The 16,293-nt window shown below is 45.7% G+C and overlaps 1 protein-coding gene and 1 long non-coding RNA gene across 2 annotated transcripts in view; one reads left to right on the forward strand and one right to left on the reverse strand.

Annotated features, from left to right (window-relative positions):
* Positions 1-16,293, forward strand: part of LARGE1 (LARGE xylosyl- and glucuronyltransferase 1) — a 591,484-nt gene that overhangs the window by 13,148 nt on the left and 562,043 nt on the right. The window lies entirely within an intron of this gene.
* On the reverse strand, positions 1,001-12,892 carry LOC122679878. The gene is made up of 3 exons (XR_006336566.1): positions 12,767-12,892; positions 7,980-7,984; positions 1,001-1,012 (listed from the first exon to the last, which is right to left on the reverse strand). It is a non-coding gene; the product is annotated as an uncharacterized LOC122679878 (long non-coding RNA).

Below are 16,293 nucleotides of genomic sequence, written 5' to 3' on the forward strand. Positions count from 1 at the left end.
TAATACCATTTCACATGCCTAGAGAACCAGTTGCAGAATTGCGATTGTAATTGATTGAGAAATTATCAGACAGTGAAGGGGAGTGGCTGGGGAGGGTTGGCTGAATTTGTGCAGAAGCCCAGCGCCTAAAGACTCTTCACTGGATAAGCACGTGTTTATGTTGGAATATTTATTATTGCCTCTAGTATTTGTGAGGTCCATTTGGGTTTTTATTGCACTGCCCTTGTCAGCCAGGCATTGGTGCTGCCTGCATAGGTTTGCTCAGCAAATTACGGAGGAGTGATAGACGAACCCTGGGCTTATCAGACGGGCCGTGTGATCCAGGCACCACATTTTATGAACCTGCATGTGGCGTGGGCTCTGGTTACATGGTTTGGGAAGTCCTGCTGCTTTTCCAGCGGTGATCTGACCTCATGCACACCCGGGGATGCTTTCTCTCTCTCGTTCTTTGTGCCAATTTCCTTTTCCTTCTGCTCGGGTTTATCCATGACTCCTGTTGAAATGGCATTTTTGAGCTCATTAAATCTGTTAATGCGTGTGTAATGCTCAGGACAGCAACTGGTACACAGAAAGCACTCTATACACATTAGCTGTTGTAATTGTTGTTTTTATTTAGAGTCTCTCCGTTGTGTCTCCCCCACCTCTCCCCCTTCTGGTGGTTGTACTTGGTGAAATGGGAGAAGAAACAGTTCCTAGGGATGAGGAGAGGGGCTACTGACTTTCTCTGTTCAGCCTGTCCGGAGGTCTCAGAAAATCTGCCGATGTCCAAAGGTGAAGGCAAACACTTGCCCAGTAGTCACTCGAGGCCATTTTTTCAGGAGCTTTTGGTCCATCTTGCTACTGACTCTCACTGGGGGTTTGGGCTCCAACAGGTAAAGTGGATGAGAGCCAATAAAGCGTATAGGAAGGCACTCTTAAGGAAGTTGTCTTGAGCGGTATTTAAAATAACAGTAACATGATAACAGGCGATCACCATGACAGCTCCCATTTATCAGATGGTTCTTATTCAGTTCTGAGATGTGCTTGACATGCATGGGACCTTGAGACCTTATAACCCTCCGAGCCATACAGGTTCGTATTACAGATGAGGAAACTGAGGTGCCCAGAGGTTATTTGTCCGTGTGATAAAGCCGGAGATGGGAACTCAGTTCTGGCTCTAGAACAGTTCCCTTGTAATCACTGGTCCATGACCCACTAGCCCAGGTATCTTGACACTGAATTATACAGACCCCTGGGGATACATGAAGCCTTTCATGGAGTATGACAGGTGTGGGTAGTTTTAAGGGGAGTCAGTATCCAGAATTTTGACCTCATGTGGACGCTTTCTTGAAATTGATTGGACTGACACCACCATTTCCACCTCGCCTTTCATAGTCCTTTGTCTCCATTTTATAAAGCCACATCTCTTGTCCAGCACTAATCTTACTGACGTACGTTGCTCTGAGTACAAAGTCCTTAAGGGGCACTGAACAAAGGAACTGTTTGAAATTGGTGTGTGGGAACCTTCTAAATAAGCAAGGCACTTCTGCAAGGCTGCCTCTTCCTCCTTTTTTTACCTGTTTAAACTTGGTGCTAAAAACAAGGCATTTGGGTCCCTTTCTTATACTAAGGAATGCTACAGAATTTTCAGATCTTAAAAAATAACTTGCTTTTAAATCTTTAAAAATGATAGGTATCAGATTTAGATTCCATTTAAAAATATGATGTGAAAGTTTTATTTTAAAATGTTTGTGTTTACCATATGCTCAAAATTCTGTTCTTAGAAGGTACTCAGTTTATAATGAAAACATTAGACAGTAGCCTAAAAATAGGCAAGGTTTTCAAATCTCAGAATTCAAAAAAAGCTTGAAGATCACTGTACTATACTTCTTCCTAAGATACTGCAGTTCATAGGGGACAGTTCTAAAGTTGTTTTCTGCCACAGATCCTTAAACACTAGTGTGTTTTTTTGTTTTTTTTCCCTCATAGAATTTTAGCAACATCAGTGTCTTCACAGGTAGCTCAGCTGGTAAAGAATTTGCTTGGAATGCAGGAGATCCTGGGGTTCGATTCCTGGGTCGGGAAGATCCCCTGGAGAAGGGATAGGCTACCCACTCCAGTATTCTTGGGCTTCCCTGGTGGCTTAGATGGTAAAGAATCTGCCTGCAATGCGAGAGACCTGAGTTCGATCCCTGGATTAGAAAGATTCCCTGGGGGAGGGCATGGCAACCCACTCTAGTATTCTTACCTGGAGAATCCGCATGGACAGAGGAGCCTGGCGGGCTGCAGTCCGTGAGGTTGCAAAGAGTCAGACAAGACTGAGTGACTGAGCACCGTGCTCCTTCACTTTACTCCTGATTATGTTGTTGTTTCAGTCATGTCTGACTCTTTGCGACCCCACGGACTGCAGCAGTCCAGACTCCCCTGTCCTTTACTGTCTCCTGAAGTTTGCTCAGATTCATGCCCTTTAGGTCAGTGGTGCTAACCATCTCATCCTGATTAAGCACCCTTCAAATTATACAGAATTTCAGTAAAATGTAATCATACTTTGAATTTTTATGAAACTTTTAAGTATGTAACTAGACGTGTGATCTTGTATACCAGAGTGGTTAGTGACGCAGCCAGGACTGTTTCAGGCATCAGTGATAGAAACCCTATTCACACTGATGTTAAAGAAAGAGAAATGGACTTTGTCTGCTTCAGTAACTAGATTCTAAAAGGCACCTTCAGGTAGTGCTGGATCCAGGTCCTCAAACTTCATCGTCAGGTCCTTGCTCTGTCTCTTGACTCTGCTCTCTTCTTTGCTGGCATCATTCCCAGGCAGAATGTCCCCATGGGATGGCAGGGATGGTCCTCAGGAACCCCAGGCTTATATCCTATCCATCTCAGCATCACAGAAGAGAGCATCTTTTCCCAACAGATGTGATGGAAGTCTTCACTGTGAGCTGATTGGAAGGGCCAAGATCACATCCTTGAACCTGATTGGGAGAGATGGGATCCTTCCTATTTGAATTGCTTGGAGAGAGGAGACAAGGTGGTTCTGAAGGAGAAGCTGAGCAAACAGAAAACCCCAACATGTTCGTAGGAATATTAACCCAAAGACCTTGAAGATCAAGTGAACTACAGGTGTCTTCTCTAAAACCCTTTCACTCTCCTGGGCATGCATCTTCCCTTCCACGCGTTACCAGCCAACACTTGTACTGTTGTGACACCCATCTGCCCATCGACAAAATGACATTAGTGATACCGTCTGTTCCCTGCATTGGTAATCTCAAGACTTTTAAGGCAGTGCCAAAAATCCTTGACTTAATGTATTTTGTGATTTTTTTTTTAAGCCATTAGTTATGCAATTAAAAAAAAAATTAAAAATCATGGAACTCCATCTGTGTTAGTTTGCTAGGCGCCATAGCAAAGTACCAGAGACTGGGTGGCCTAAACAAAAGAATTTTGCTTTCTCACAGCTCAAGAGGCTAGAAGTCCCCAGATCAAGTTGTCGGCCACATTGTTTGTCCCGAGGCCCCTCTCCTCGGTTACGAGACAGCCAACTTCTCCCTGTGTCTTCACATGGTGTTCCCTATGTGTATATCTAACAGATAGTCTTACTGGGCTAGGGCCCATGACCTCATTTAACCATCATCCTCTCTTTAAAGACCTTTTCTCAAAATGCAGTCACATTCTGAGGTCCTGGGTGTTAAGGTTTCAGCATGTGAATTTGTGGGGGATTCCATTCAGTCCACAACATACGTGTTATTTTAACTCTGTGCGTGGCTTATATTTTGAAAAATGAATGCACACACCTTTTAAAAAATCCAAATTAGTGACAGGTTCACCTGTGCAAATGCAAGCTAACAATTTTAAATCTGACACAGTTTGCTATTTGAGTATAGTTTCCTTTGAATAGGATCAGAGAGAAGACAGAGTAGAGATGACAACTGGTTGTGAGTTTGTCGAAGTTGCTTGGGGTCAGAGAGTGAGAATCTGGACCTTTCTCATCCTTAAGCTCAGGGCTGCCACTGTTATTGTCGTCACAACTTCCCTGATCTGGCGGGGAGCTCTCCTTGTGCCAGAGCTGGTGTGTGTTAGAGAGAATCCTGTCATCCTGCTTTTTATGTCTTAGGGAGCAAAGTTTGTACACAAGGGGTTTAATGAGTCACTTTGACCCAAGTCCCCGAAGGACCGTTATTGCATCAGAAATCGCTTTCCATTCACACTCAGGGCTCAGCCTCTTTAAATGCCGCAGATGACAAACCGGTCCGTTATTCTCTTCTGCTAAGCAGTTGTCACTGTTCTCTTCCCGGCGTTAATTATTGTTTTAATATGGCTTGTGTGTTCATTGTCTGGTCTGTCGATGTTTGTCATGGAACATCACAGGCAAAAGGATGTGGAGAGTAGGTAGCAGCTTGTCAAAATGGTAATCTTTTCATGTCAGAAACCAAAAAATCCCCCACCTGAATTTAGCTTGCCTACAATCCAGAAATTCCAAAGCTTCAATGCTTTGCAAAGCAGTTTGCTACAAGATGTGTTTGAAGTGCGCATGTGTTACCCGGGAGGAGGATAAAGTTTTGAAAAACCCATCCACATAGCATCACCCCTTCATATGCCGGTGTGGATGGTGGTGACTGATTTGGAGATTGACTCATTGAGAGTAAATCCCAGTCTTGGAGGGAACAGGACCCCGGAGCAAGAAGTTTTGACTGAACACAGTGTTATTCGATGGCTCATCTTGGATGAGGCACTTTCCTACATTGTATGGACTATGTATGACTGCTGTAACAAAGTACCACAAACTCAGGGGCTTAGAATAACACAAGTGTAAGGTTTCACAGTTCTGAAGGCTAGAATCCAAAATCAAGCTGTCCCCAGGTGTCAGCAGGCCCACCGTCTCTGTGTTGGCTTGGGGGGATAATCCTTTCTTGCCTCTTCTAACTTCTGGTGTTTGCTGACAGTCCTTGGCAATCCTGGGCTTTGAGATGCATCACTCAGGTCACATGACAATGTTCTCACGGTGTGTTTCCACATCGTTTTCCCTGTGTGTGAGTCCCCGTGTTCAGATCTCCCCCTTTAAAAGGACGCTGATTATACTTGGTGGCTTCGTAGTAAAGAATCTGCCTGCAAAGCAGGAGACACAGGAGATGCAGGTTCTATCCCTGGATCCGCAAGATCCCCTGGAGGAAGAAATGGCCACCTACTCTAGTATTCTTACCTGGAAAAATCCCATGGACAGAGGAGCCTGGCGGGCTATAGTCCATGGGGTTGCAAGGACTCAGACATGACTGAGCAACTGAGCACCCATGCAGTCATTCTGGATTAGGGCTCAGCTCAGTGACTTCATTTTAACTTCAATCCTCTGTAAAGACCTTCTTTCCAAATACAGTCACTCTCAGAGGCCCTGGTGGTATCTTTCTTGGGGAAACACAGTTTGACTCATAACTCCGTTCAACTCATAACTCCGCAAGCTTTATTTTTCCTCCTCTAGGAGACGAGGTACACCTTCAGCCTAAGGTTCAAGCACAGTCACAAGAGAAAGCACCCTAGGATATGCAACCCCTGGGTGATGGCAGAACGCCCCATGGGACGCTAGATGGCTCTTGTTACTGCTGTGTGGTATCTAGTGAGTGTTCGGATCTGATGCTCATGACTTCCATTCTGTGCAGTTTTTCTATGGTAAGTCCTTCAGGGGTGCTGTGAATGTTTGACCCGGGCTGTGTGCTCAGTGGAAACTTGGAGCAACTTGCAAACTGGCAAGACTGGCAGGGGACGTGCCATCCCGAGGGTCGGACTGTGGCCCCGTATAGACTTTCTGACAGTTGCGTTGGCTGCTTCGTCCTTACTTGTCATCCACTCACTGCTGCCTCGCAGGACTGTTTGTCTGTAAACCCCGAGATATCTGTCCCAACTCCTGAATCTTTCATGGAGAGCATGGGAATGTGTAGTAGTTTTATTGGTTTCTTTTCAAGAGTTGTGTTTTGGTATTCATAAGAGGTTCACTGGGGCAGAGGCTAAGCATGTTTTCAGAATACGTTTCTCTTTTGCCTGCTGCTGGTAACTTGCAGTGATAAGGAAAAAGCGACCCAACAAACAGGCCAAAAGCAACCCTTAAAGCCCTCACACTGACATTTAAAGGATTTGGTGTGTCTAATTGCCTTTTACATAAGGCACAGGCATGTATTGCTGTCTGAATATCTGTACATATAGGTGTTTTCTTTGAAATGCTCAAAGGTCTGCAGAAATCTCACTTTATTGGTTAGTTTTAGCTCTCTTCCCATTAGCTGGATCCCGGTGTTTTTTTCGAAGGGGCTACAGGTCCTGGGGGCCACTTGGCTCCATTTCGTTTCTTCACTCACTCATTCAGTGAACACACTGTCTTCGGTTATCTGTACGTGTCAGGCACTGAGCTGGGCTCTGCAGTGGGGAGGAGAGCAAGGGCCATGGCTGCGTGGAGCGCTCACCCTGGTGGCCTGGTTCCTTGTGACCAGGTGTGTTTATCTCCCAGATTTCCATCCTCTTTGCAGGCAAACCTACCTCCTCTGTCCCCTGCCCCCTGCATTCTCAGCTAAAAGCTACCATATATCTAACTCCACTTGGTATTTATTGGGTTGTTACACCAAATTCTGCAAAGCCAGAGGCATCACCTGGTTAGAAAGAATCCTCTTTATTCTGCTCCCCAGAGGCCACTCAGTGGGCTTTGATGATCCGTAAAACCCAGCTCCAAATCTAACGTGGGAGCTTGTAACTTATTTTTTGCCTTTGAGCTCTTTATAGAGTATTTTGAGAGTTGGGCACCATCAGGCGGGTTTTATGTTGCTGCCTCTCGGATGGGTGATGAAGTTCTGGGATCAATTTTGTTATACGACAGCCTCCCACAGCAAGGCGCTTGGAAGCATGACAACATGAGAAGTGGTCTTTTCATGGCATGATTTCCACGTGGTAATGGACATGGGGCTTCCCTGGTAGCTCAGAGGGTGAAGAATCCAGCTGCAGTGCAGGAGACCCAGGTTTGATCCCTGGCTGGGGAATGTCTCCTGGAGAAGGGAATGACAACCCAGTCCAGTATTCTTGCCTGGAGAATCCCATGGGCAGAGGAGCCTGGCAGGCTACGGTCCATGGAGTCGCAAAGAGTCGGACACGACTGAGCGACTAAACAGAATTGAGACAGAAACGCCAGAAAGGACTCTTAGTGTCTCTCTGCCGCACACAGGCGTCCACAGCCATCCTCCAGGAGACCCTAAGGGATTTGCTGTCCTGCTTGCTTCTGATGGGGAAGAGTGCATGCTGGTCTCCCTCTTTGGGCATCTGGCTCAGCACATTCTGTCCTTGGGTATCCAGCCTTCCATCCACTTCCTGATGGATAACTCTGCGAGAGGACTTGTTTACAGTATTTAGGTTGTGCTATCTTGAAAGGCAACTCAAGGGGTGAGGGAACAGGAGGGAAGAAGGTTTCTACATGGGGGAGGATGTCTCAGACAGTTGGATATGTGTTGGTTTTATCTTAAGATGAATCTTGTAATGATCTTATTGAGAGAAAGGCGGAAATAGAAGCTACTATTATCTGGCTTAAAGCTCTTTGCACTCTCTGCGTCTTAGAGAAATGCAGAAACCTTCCAGCTCCAAAGAGGCTGTGGACAAACTGTATTGTTTGGGCAGATGGAACGCTTCCACCCAGGAGGCCTAAGGACTTGCCCAAGGTCACACCAACTTAATGGTAAAACCCAGGCCCCCTGGGTTCCAACCTCTTACAGTCTCCTTCCAGCGCAGGCTGCCTGCCGCATGATTTGGTGGCTCTTTAAACATGACTCGGGCTGTTTTGGGGGCAGGTGGGTCCCCACAGAAACAACACAGCCCTCCTGGAAATAGTTGGGTATCTTTGGAGTTGCCACAGCCATGGCCATATTGATGGCTGAAGGAATGCCAGGGCTGGGTCTTTTCTTTTTTTTCTTTTTTAAAGCAGGGGTCTCATTGCTACAATTATCGAATGTATCTTTTAAAGATGAATATAAAACAGCTACTCTCCCAAGCAAATCATAAAACAAATTATGCCCTTGCCACCCAGAACTACAGAGAAACAGCAGGCTCTTCGTGGCATGGAGAGTAATGGCTGCAATATTAAAACAATGATGGGGAAACCGGGATCCAAGAGCCGAAAGGAGGGGAGGGAAGCAGTCCCGTAATCCCCCAGGGATAATGGTTCTCAGTGACAGGTCCCTGTGATTTAGTGTGCTTAATGTACTTATTTTTATTTGTCCCCTTCAACACAGAGCTTTGTCACTGAAGAGATTTGATAATGGCCTGTTTGTAGTCACTTAGACTCCGTAATAAAGCGCCACATTTTGGCTGTCTGGGGATCCGGCGGCCTCATTGGCATTCCCTCTCCGATTTCACCTTCACTGGCTGAGATGGGATAGAGGGAGATGAGGGCTTCTCTGCTGCCCTTGGCGTTGTCCCGTCAGGCCACCCATCCCAACTCCTGCCCCAGAGCCAGACTGGCTCGGCAGCTGTCCAGGCCCCCTGCCTCCCTCTCTCATCTGGTGCTACTTGGGGACAGCAGGAGGGAACCCCTTATTCTGCTGTGATCGTAGATCTCCGGGACTTTGTTTTCCTGAACCACCAGTGAGAGTGTACCGCTTACAGCTTTGGGGCTAAGCGAAAATGAGAATGGAGGAGTAGACGCGGGAGGCTTTTCAAAACAATGGGCTTGATCTGAAGGCTGTGCTAGTCGGGTCACGGTGGCCAGCTGTTTTGCAGAAATGGGGGTGTCCCCTTCAGCAGCGGTGACTGAGTCAGCCTCAGGTTTCATTTCAGCTTCTTCCCAGGTTTTGGGGGACAGGAGCTGGAAGACTCCAGGAAGCATGTAAGAGGACTGGAGGACTGCCTACAACCTGCGAAGGTGTGGGCAGAGAACTCCACGATGCAGCAGTCTAGGGAGACGGCAGGAAAAGAAGCTCCAAGTCTTTTCTGATCCCTGTTTGCTCCCTTGAGAACCTCTGCTGGAATTCAGCTGTCAGGTCTGCTGGGCAGGGAGGGGGCTCTGATGTGGTGTATCCACACTCGGGCCCTAGAGTGCTGCTATTGCTAAGACTACTGCTTTCGCTGCGGCTTGTCTGAGTACCAGGAGAGAGCAAGTAAGAAAACTCAGACAGCGGAACCCAAAAAGACTCCTTTCAAGTGCAGAATAATAGCAAAAGTCAGGAGCAAGGGTGGGTACTGGGGGTGGGCAGTGTCCCTGGGCCTCTGTAGGTGGGTCCCTGCAAACACGGTTATATTTGTACAACATCACAAGGCACCATTGAGGGACAGGTGGTGTGGCTGTGTTACACTGCTCTTGGCTACTTGGGCACTTTTTTTTAACTTACTCTTTGCTCCTATAAATCTTAACAGGTTCCCAAGCCACTCTGTTCCAATAGAGGTAGGTGGAGCCTCAACAGTGTTCATAGTACCATGTGATCCAGCAATTCTAATTCTGGATATATATCCCTGAGAATCAAAAGTAGAGACTTGAATGAATATCTGAACACCCAGGCTTACACTAGTGTTTCTCACGATAGCCAAAAGCAACCCAGATGTCCATTGACAGATGAATGGAAAAACACAGTACAGTTATAGCCATACAATGAATGTTGGTGATTGTGGTTCATGGTTAAGTGCCTAAGTCATGCCTGACTCTCTTGTGACCCTGTGGACTGTAGCCCACCAGGCTTCTCTGTCCATGGGATTTCCCAGGCAAGAAAACTGAAGTGGGATTCTGTGCCCTCCTCCAGAGGATCTTCCCAACCCAGGGTGGAACCTGGTCTCCTGCGCTGCAGGCAGATTCTTTGCCGACTGAGCCACCAATTACTCGGCCTTAAAAAGAAGGATTTTCTGACACATGAACCATCCTGGATGAACCTTGAAGGTATCATGCTATGTGAAATAAGCCAGTCACAAAGCACAGATAATATGATTCCACTTAGATACCTCAAGTAGTCAGATTCGTGGAGACAGGAAAGTAGAGCGGAGGTTTCCAGGGCCGTTAGTGCGTCTGGGTGCAGAGGTTCCCTTCGAGAAGATGAAAACTCTGGAGATGGATGGTGGTGATGGTTACACAACAGTGTGAATGGACTTAATGCCACTGAACTATGCACTTAAAAATGGTGAATACGGCTATATATTTAAAAAGAGGCCGATTCCCTGTATCCCCATGTCCTGATGTTCATGCCTTTGTGTGATCACTGTATCCCCACGTCTTGATGTTCATGTCTTTCTGTGATCACCGTGTCCCCACATCTTGATGTTCATGCCTTTGTGTGATCACTGTATCCCCATGTCCTGACGTTCATGCCCTTGGGTAATCACATCCACTTGGGTGTGAGTGATCAGGACTCGCCTCACCAACGGGATACAGCAAAGGTGATGGGATGTGACTCCTATGACTGCATTTACTGACTGACTTTGCTGTAGCGGCTCTCCTTGCTGGCTCAGTGCTATTGGAGAAACCCACATGGCAAGGAACTGTAGGTGGCTTCTAGGAGCTGAGGGTGACATCCAGTCGGCTGCCAGCAAGAATGTAAGACCTCCTCGGTCCTATGGATACACGGAAGTGAATTCCGCCAACACCCGAGCTTACAGGTGGATTCTCCCCATCCACCCAGAGCCTCCACCTGGGGACCCCTTGATTATAGCCTTGTGAGTCTCTCTCCTGCTGAAGACCCAGCTAAGCCATGGCCAGACTGGTCAGTCACAAAAACTGTGAGATAAAGTGCTATTTCAAGCCACCAACTTTGTGGTAATTTGTTACACACCAATAGCTAACACAGAGCCTCATTGGAGGCTTCTCTGAATCTCTTCCATCCTCACTTTCTGCCCCAGACAGCCTCAGACCTCTCTCATCCCTTATTGTGCACTGGAAGTCTGTGGATAGCCTGTTTTTCTCTTTTCTGCATATGTTCAAATAATTCATTGTTAGGGCCACTTCATCCTTCCGGTTCCTTCCTCCTCCCTTATGGTTTCTGCCTTAAGGGGTGTGTCCCATCCCTTAAGGAAGAACAGTAGGTTTTGTTGTCTGTTGTTTTTATTAAAGTATAGTTGATTTACAGTGTTGTGTTATTTCAGGTTTGTAGCACAATTTCAGGTTTAGATCACTGTGCTATAAACAGTTTATCTATGTCTCTATATGTATTTTTTTTCAGATTCTTTTTCCAATATTACAAGATTTTGAGAACAGTGGGTTTTAATGCAATGACTGAGTTCTGAGACCCAGGATACCACCTCCACCCACTTCTGTGCAAGTGAGCTGTTCTCTCCATCCACTCAGGCATAAACCCATGTCTTACCTCTCGGTCACAATGCTCATTACAGAAAATCAGGTAATCAGATTTTTCTAAGGTGGCTCTAATTTCAGATATTCTGCCTCATTCATTGTCCCCATAAACTTTGCAGCTGTCCCAGATATTCTGTGTTGGTATATCATGCTTATTAGACTGGTTCTCTTAAAATAAATTAGTAAAAGCCCCTGCCATTTGAGGGAGGGAGGCAACTGCTATATGTCAGACACTTGATTAATGATTCTCATTGTGTCTTCCTATCAGCCCCAGTGAGGTTGGTATCACAGTGCCTGATTTACAGAGGAACACACTGATACGCTGTGGGCTTCATTTTCTTGGCCAAGGTCACATGGAGCTTGTGTGTGTCCAGACCAGGATTAGAACGCCAAACTGTGCTCTAATTTACTTGCCTTGCAAAAAGAGTACAGGGGTATTTTTGCCAGATCGTGTGTCCCAGCTTTGCTTGGATAATAGAGTTGCTACACACAGGCCACCTGGAAGGTTCTGATGAATCCTTCCTACTGGACCACAGTGGGATAATGTGGAGCTGAGGGGCGTAGCTGAAACCTTAAGTTGAAATGGTGGAGGAGCCCAGATGGTCAGGGATGGATGCCAGCCTGGTGAGGGGGAGAGAGTGTTCTAGGTTTCCCCTGTGTATTAGGGTCATCTGGGAAGCTTTAATGGTTACAGATGCCTAGGCTCATCCCTGGAAATATTGATTCAGCTGGTTTAGGGTGCAGCTTGAGTGCTGGGATCCAAGACTCCCCAGGAGATTAGCATAATGCCCCAATTCAGAGCTGTGGAAGGAGGGCCTTTGTATGATGGGCGGTTGGGCAGGAGAAAGAGAAGACAGAGGCTAAGGATGGGGCGTGGTCCCAACACTGCCACAGTTCCCCACCCCATTGAGAGGCAGACCCTGTGTGCTTCTAGCCTTGGACTTGTAGAGTCAAGTCTCACAAGACTGGCCACAGGGACCCAGTTTGGGGACCCAGGGAGGCAGGCTTGTGGTTTCCTCTGGATTTGATGGATCCCTCCACTGTTAGTGCCGTGAACTCACTCCTTACTCAATACACAGTGAAAGGGACTGAGGGCTTGGGGCACACACCTGCTGCTGCTAAGTCGCTTCAGTCGTGTCCGACTCTGTGCGACCCCATAGACGGCAGCCCACCAGGCTCCCCCGTCCCTGGGATTCTCCAGGCAAGAACACTGGAGTGGGTTGCCATTTCCTTCTCCAATGCAGGAAAGTGAAAAGTGAAAGTGAAGCTGCTCAGTCATGTCCAACTCTTAGTGACCCCATGGACTGCAGCCCACCAGGCTCCTCCGTCCATGGGATTTTCCAGGCAAGAGTACCGGAGTGGGTTGCCATTGCCTTCTCTGGGCACACGCCTAAAAGGCCGTAATAAGTCAGCTGTTGGTATCTGCATGGGCTGCCTTTTGCCATTGCTCAGAGTGAGTGGTTAAATCTGGGCCTTGTGGTTCTTCTGTGTTACTTGAGTACCTCTTGACTGCAAACACCTTGTGGCTAGGTAACCCCCCCCCCCCTTTGTGTCTGCCAGAGCAAATGACACAATAATTTACCTGTCCTGGGTGTTTTCTGCAGTTTCATTTGGTGGTTGATTTTACAAGCTTTTCAAAGTTAAAGCATGAAGAACCTAAGGTTATTGAGGGAAATGAAACACCTGATGGTTTTGCTTCTCTTTAAATGTGCAGCTTTCTGTTAAGTCTACCCACTGGTTTCCTCCGTCTGCTCCGTTTTCCCAATAGCATCACTGTTAATACGATGTGCAGTTTTCTTGAGTATACGCTGATGACTGCAGAAATTTCTGCCCTGTTTTGTCTTGCACAGAAGCCTTTCAATAAATATTTGTGGAGTGAATGAGCAAATGGTGGCTTGTAGCTGGTGTCAGTGGGATCCAGAGGGAGAAATAGACTCACCTAAGACTCATTCCTTGTCTTGAGCTCCAGGAGGGAGCTGTGGGCATTTCTGGGGCAGGGGGACTGGGGAGTTGTTGAAGGTTAATTTTATTTTGCCTCTCCTTTTGGAACAGGTGTCTCCTTTCTCAATTAAAATGTATTTTTTTTTTTTTTTTTTAGCAATTACCTTGTAACGAAAAACGACACTTCTGCAGGCTTTGAATCTTTAATGTCTTCTAAACGGTGCCTCTTCCCCTGCTGTGGCTTCAATGATGCATCATTTCATAAGTTCACGGACTTTAATGTGTTTCTGTGGAACCTCTAGTCTCAGCTAGGTAGTTAAATGGAAATTAACCACCATGGGTTTGATTCAAAGTCAACTTTTCACCTTCTCTCTCTTCATCCCCCTCCACCCAGCTCATGTAGGCAAAAAAAAAAAAAGGTGTCACGTTTTCCTTCTTTTACTGAACAGGTTGATATGTGTGTTCTCACGGACTCCCAAGTGTGAATGGATATATTGATTCATTTTATAATCAGAGAGCCATGAAAGAATAATCATGTGTACATACAAGTTTTTGAAATTCCACCTCTCCAGCTAAAGTACAGTGGTGTCTAGGGACCCATCATAAACTAATATTAATGAAAGTGGTACTGATGAACCAGATTTAGGATTCATAATGACTGCTGGTAAATTGTCATGTGTCTTGAAGACGCTGAAATTTACTCAGTATTCATTCATTCATTCAGTGTCTGAAGATTATTTTATATGTGTGAGGCACCTGGGTGGTGGATGTGGTTTGCTGTTTGTATGAATGACCCAATTCTTTTACACCTTTCTGAATTCCTACCCAAAGATCTTATTGTTTTCTGCAACTTTTGACTTTGGGCTTAACCCTGTGGCTTATTTTGAAGGACAAAGCAGAGGTGATGGGGTGTGCTGGATCTGAGCCTAGTCCTTAGAAGACCTTGAGGGTTTCTCCTTTCTCCACACCCCTCCCCCCACCCCGGCTTCTCTACCTTTGCTTCGAGAACAGCATGCTCTAGTAGCCTGGTTGGTCCAGGGAGCAGCAGAATGAGCGACACTTGGGATGGAGCTGTCCAGCCAAGCCGAGAGTCTTTAGTAAGAACCGAAGCCCATCTGAGGTCACCGGAGTTCCAGTCGACCTGCAAATGCATGAGTGAAGATGAATGCTTGTGGCCTCAAGACTCTGCTTCCTGGGGTGGCATGTTAGGCGGTGTGATTATACAGCAGATGACCGATACAGTGGGATATGATATGACCCCTGTGTGATGTGGATCCCGTTTGCAGGAAGACTTAGAGTTTAGTGACGGTGCTGGGAAGGCCAGGACAAGATCAGTAACTCTTCCAGGGTAGAGAAAGTGCCCTCAGAAAGGACTTGATATGAGGGGAGTTTAAGGAGGGAGAGTCTTCTGTTAATTCGAAAAGATGCATGTACCCCAGTGTTCATAACAGCACTGTTTACAATAGGCAAGACATGGAAGCATCTCAAATGTTCATCAACAGACGTTGATAAAGAAGATGTGATAAACACACACTCCATGGCATATTAGTCATAAGAATGAAATAATGCTATTTGCAGCACTATGGATGAACCTAGAGATGACCATACTAAGTGAAGTCAGAGAAAGACAAATATCATATATCATTTATATGTGGAGTCTAAAAAAATGGTACAAAGCAAATTTACTTACAAAGCAAACAGACTCACAGGCACAGAAAACAAACTTGTAGTTCCTAAATGGGAAAGGAAGTGGGGAGGGATAAATTAGGAGTTTAGAATTAGCAGATGAAACTATTGTTTATAAAATGTCAATAGATAAGCAACAAGGTCCTTCTTATAACACAGGGAACTAACCATATTCAATATCTTGGAATAGCCTGTAGTGAAAAAGAATATGCATATGTATGTATAACTGGATCACTTTGTATACACCAGAAACTAACACAACATTGTCAGTCAACTATATTTCAATTTAAAAAAAAAAGGATGGGGAGTCTTCTGGGTGAAGGATCAAAGAAAGCCTCATGAGGGTGTGGGCTTTGAAAAGGTGTTTTTAGATGATGTATCAAAGATTAGAGTAGAAAACCATTGACTAGGTTTCTGAATTTAAAATATATGATGTTTCAAAATTGATTTCTCATCTGAGCCGGTACACTATGCCAATTTCCCATTAAATATCCAATAACTTTGCTTTCACTGTTACCAAAACAAAAAAAGACTCAAGACTTAAAGCTTCTTTGGTATCAGAAAGCGATACCCCACCCCCCTTGATAATAGCCAACATTTACAATGCTTATCACAAAGAATTATCCAGAATGGGTTTGGCTTACATACTGAGTGTCATGGATCTGCTTGCTCATCATTTTATAGGCATGATGTCATGTAACCCTCTTCATCTTCTTAAACGACAGTAATAGATACTAATATTAAAGCCACTTTCCAGATAAACCAAGCCAGAGAGGGGAGGTTACTTGCCAAAGCCACGCAGTGACGTCAGAGTGTCATTCCTGACTCCCTGTACCTGACTCTCCTGTTTGATTGACTTCCTTTCCATTAATTTCTCTATCACCAGCACAAAGCATGAAGCTTGGCACAGAGTAAGTGCTCCGAAGATGTTTGTTCAAGGAAAATATGAATAAATCTCATAAAAAGGAATCATGGCTTCATCCACATCCAAATGGAAGTCATAGTCTGGTAGAGAGACAGATTCCTGGGCTGATTCTTATAAAACAGGCAAGGTCAATGGCACAGAGGTAGGAAATATTGATCAGTGTTTGGAAGAACACAGAGGGGGTGCCTTTGGTATAACCTAGAAAGGTAACACCTTCTGGAAATGGTTAACTCTGGAATGAGTCTCAGATAAGGAGCCTGAATTAGACAAGGGAGGTGTAGGTGGCTTGCGTTCAGAGGAGATGTGAGGTTGCAGTTTATAGCTTCTGGAACATAGTAGATGCTCTGTTATAAATGGTTATTGTTCTGACCTGGTATCTGAGGGAGACACTGGCCATGAACCTTCTGAGCTGCTCTGACCAATAAAGCTAAGAAGATTGAGTCTTGGCAGGCTCATTACCTCTTTCTTT

Source organism: Cervus elaphus, chromosome 22, assembly GCF_910594005.1.
Source record: "Cervus elaphus chromosome 22, mCerEla1.1, whole genome shotgun sequence".
Taxonomy (NCBI): domain Eukaryota; kingdom Metazoa; phylum Chordata; class Mammalia; order Artiodactyla; family Cervidae; genus Cervus; species Cervus elaphus.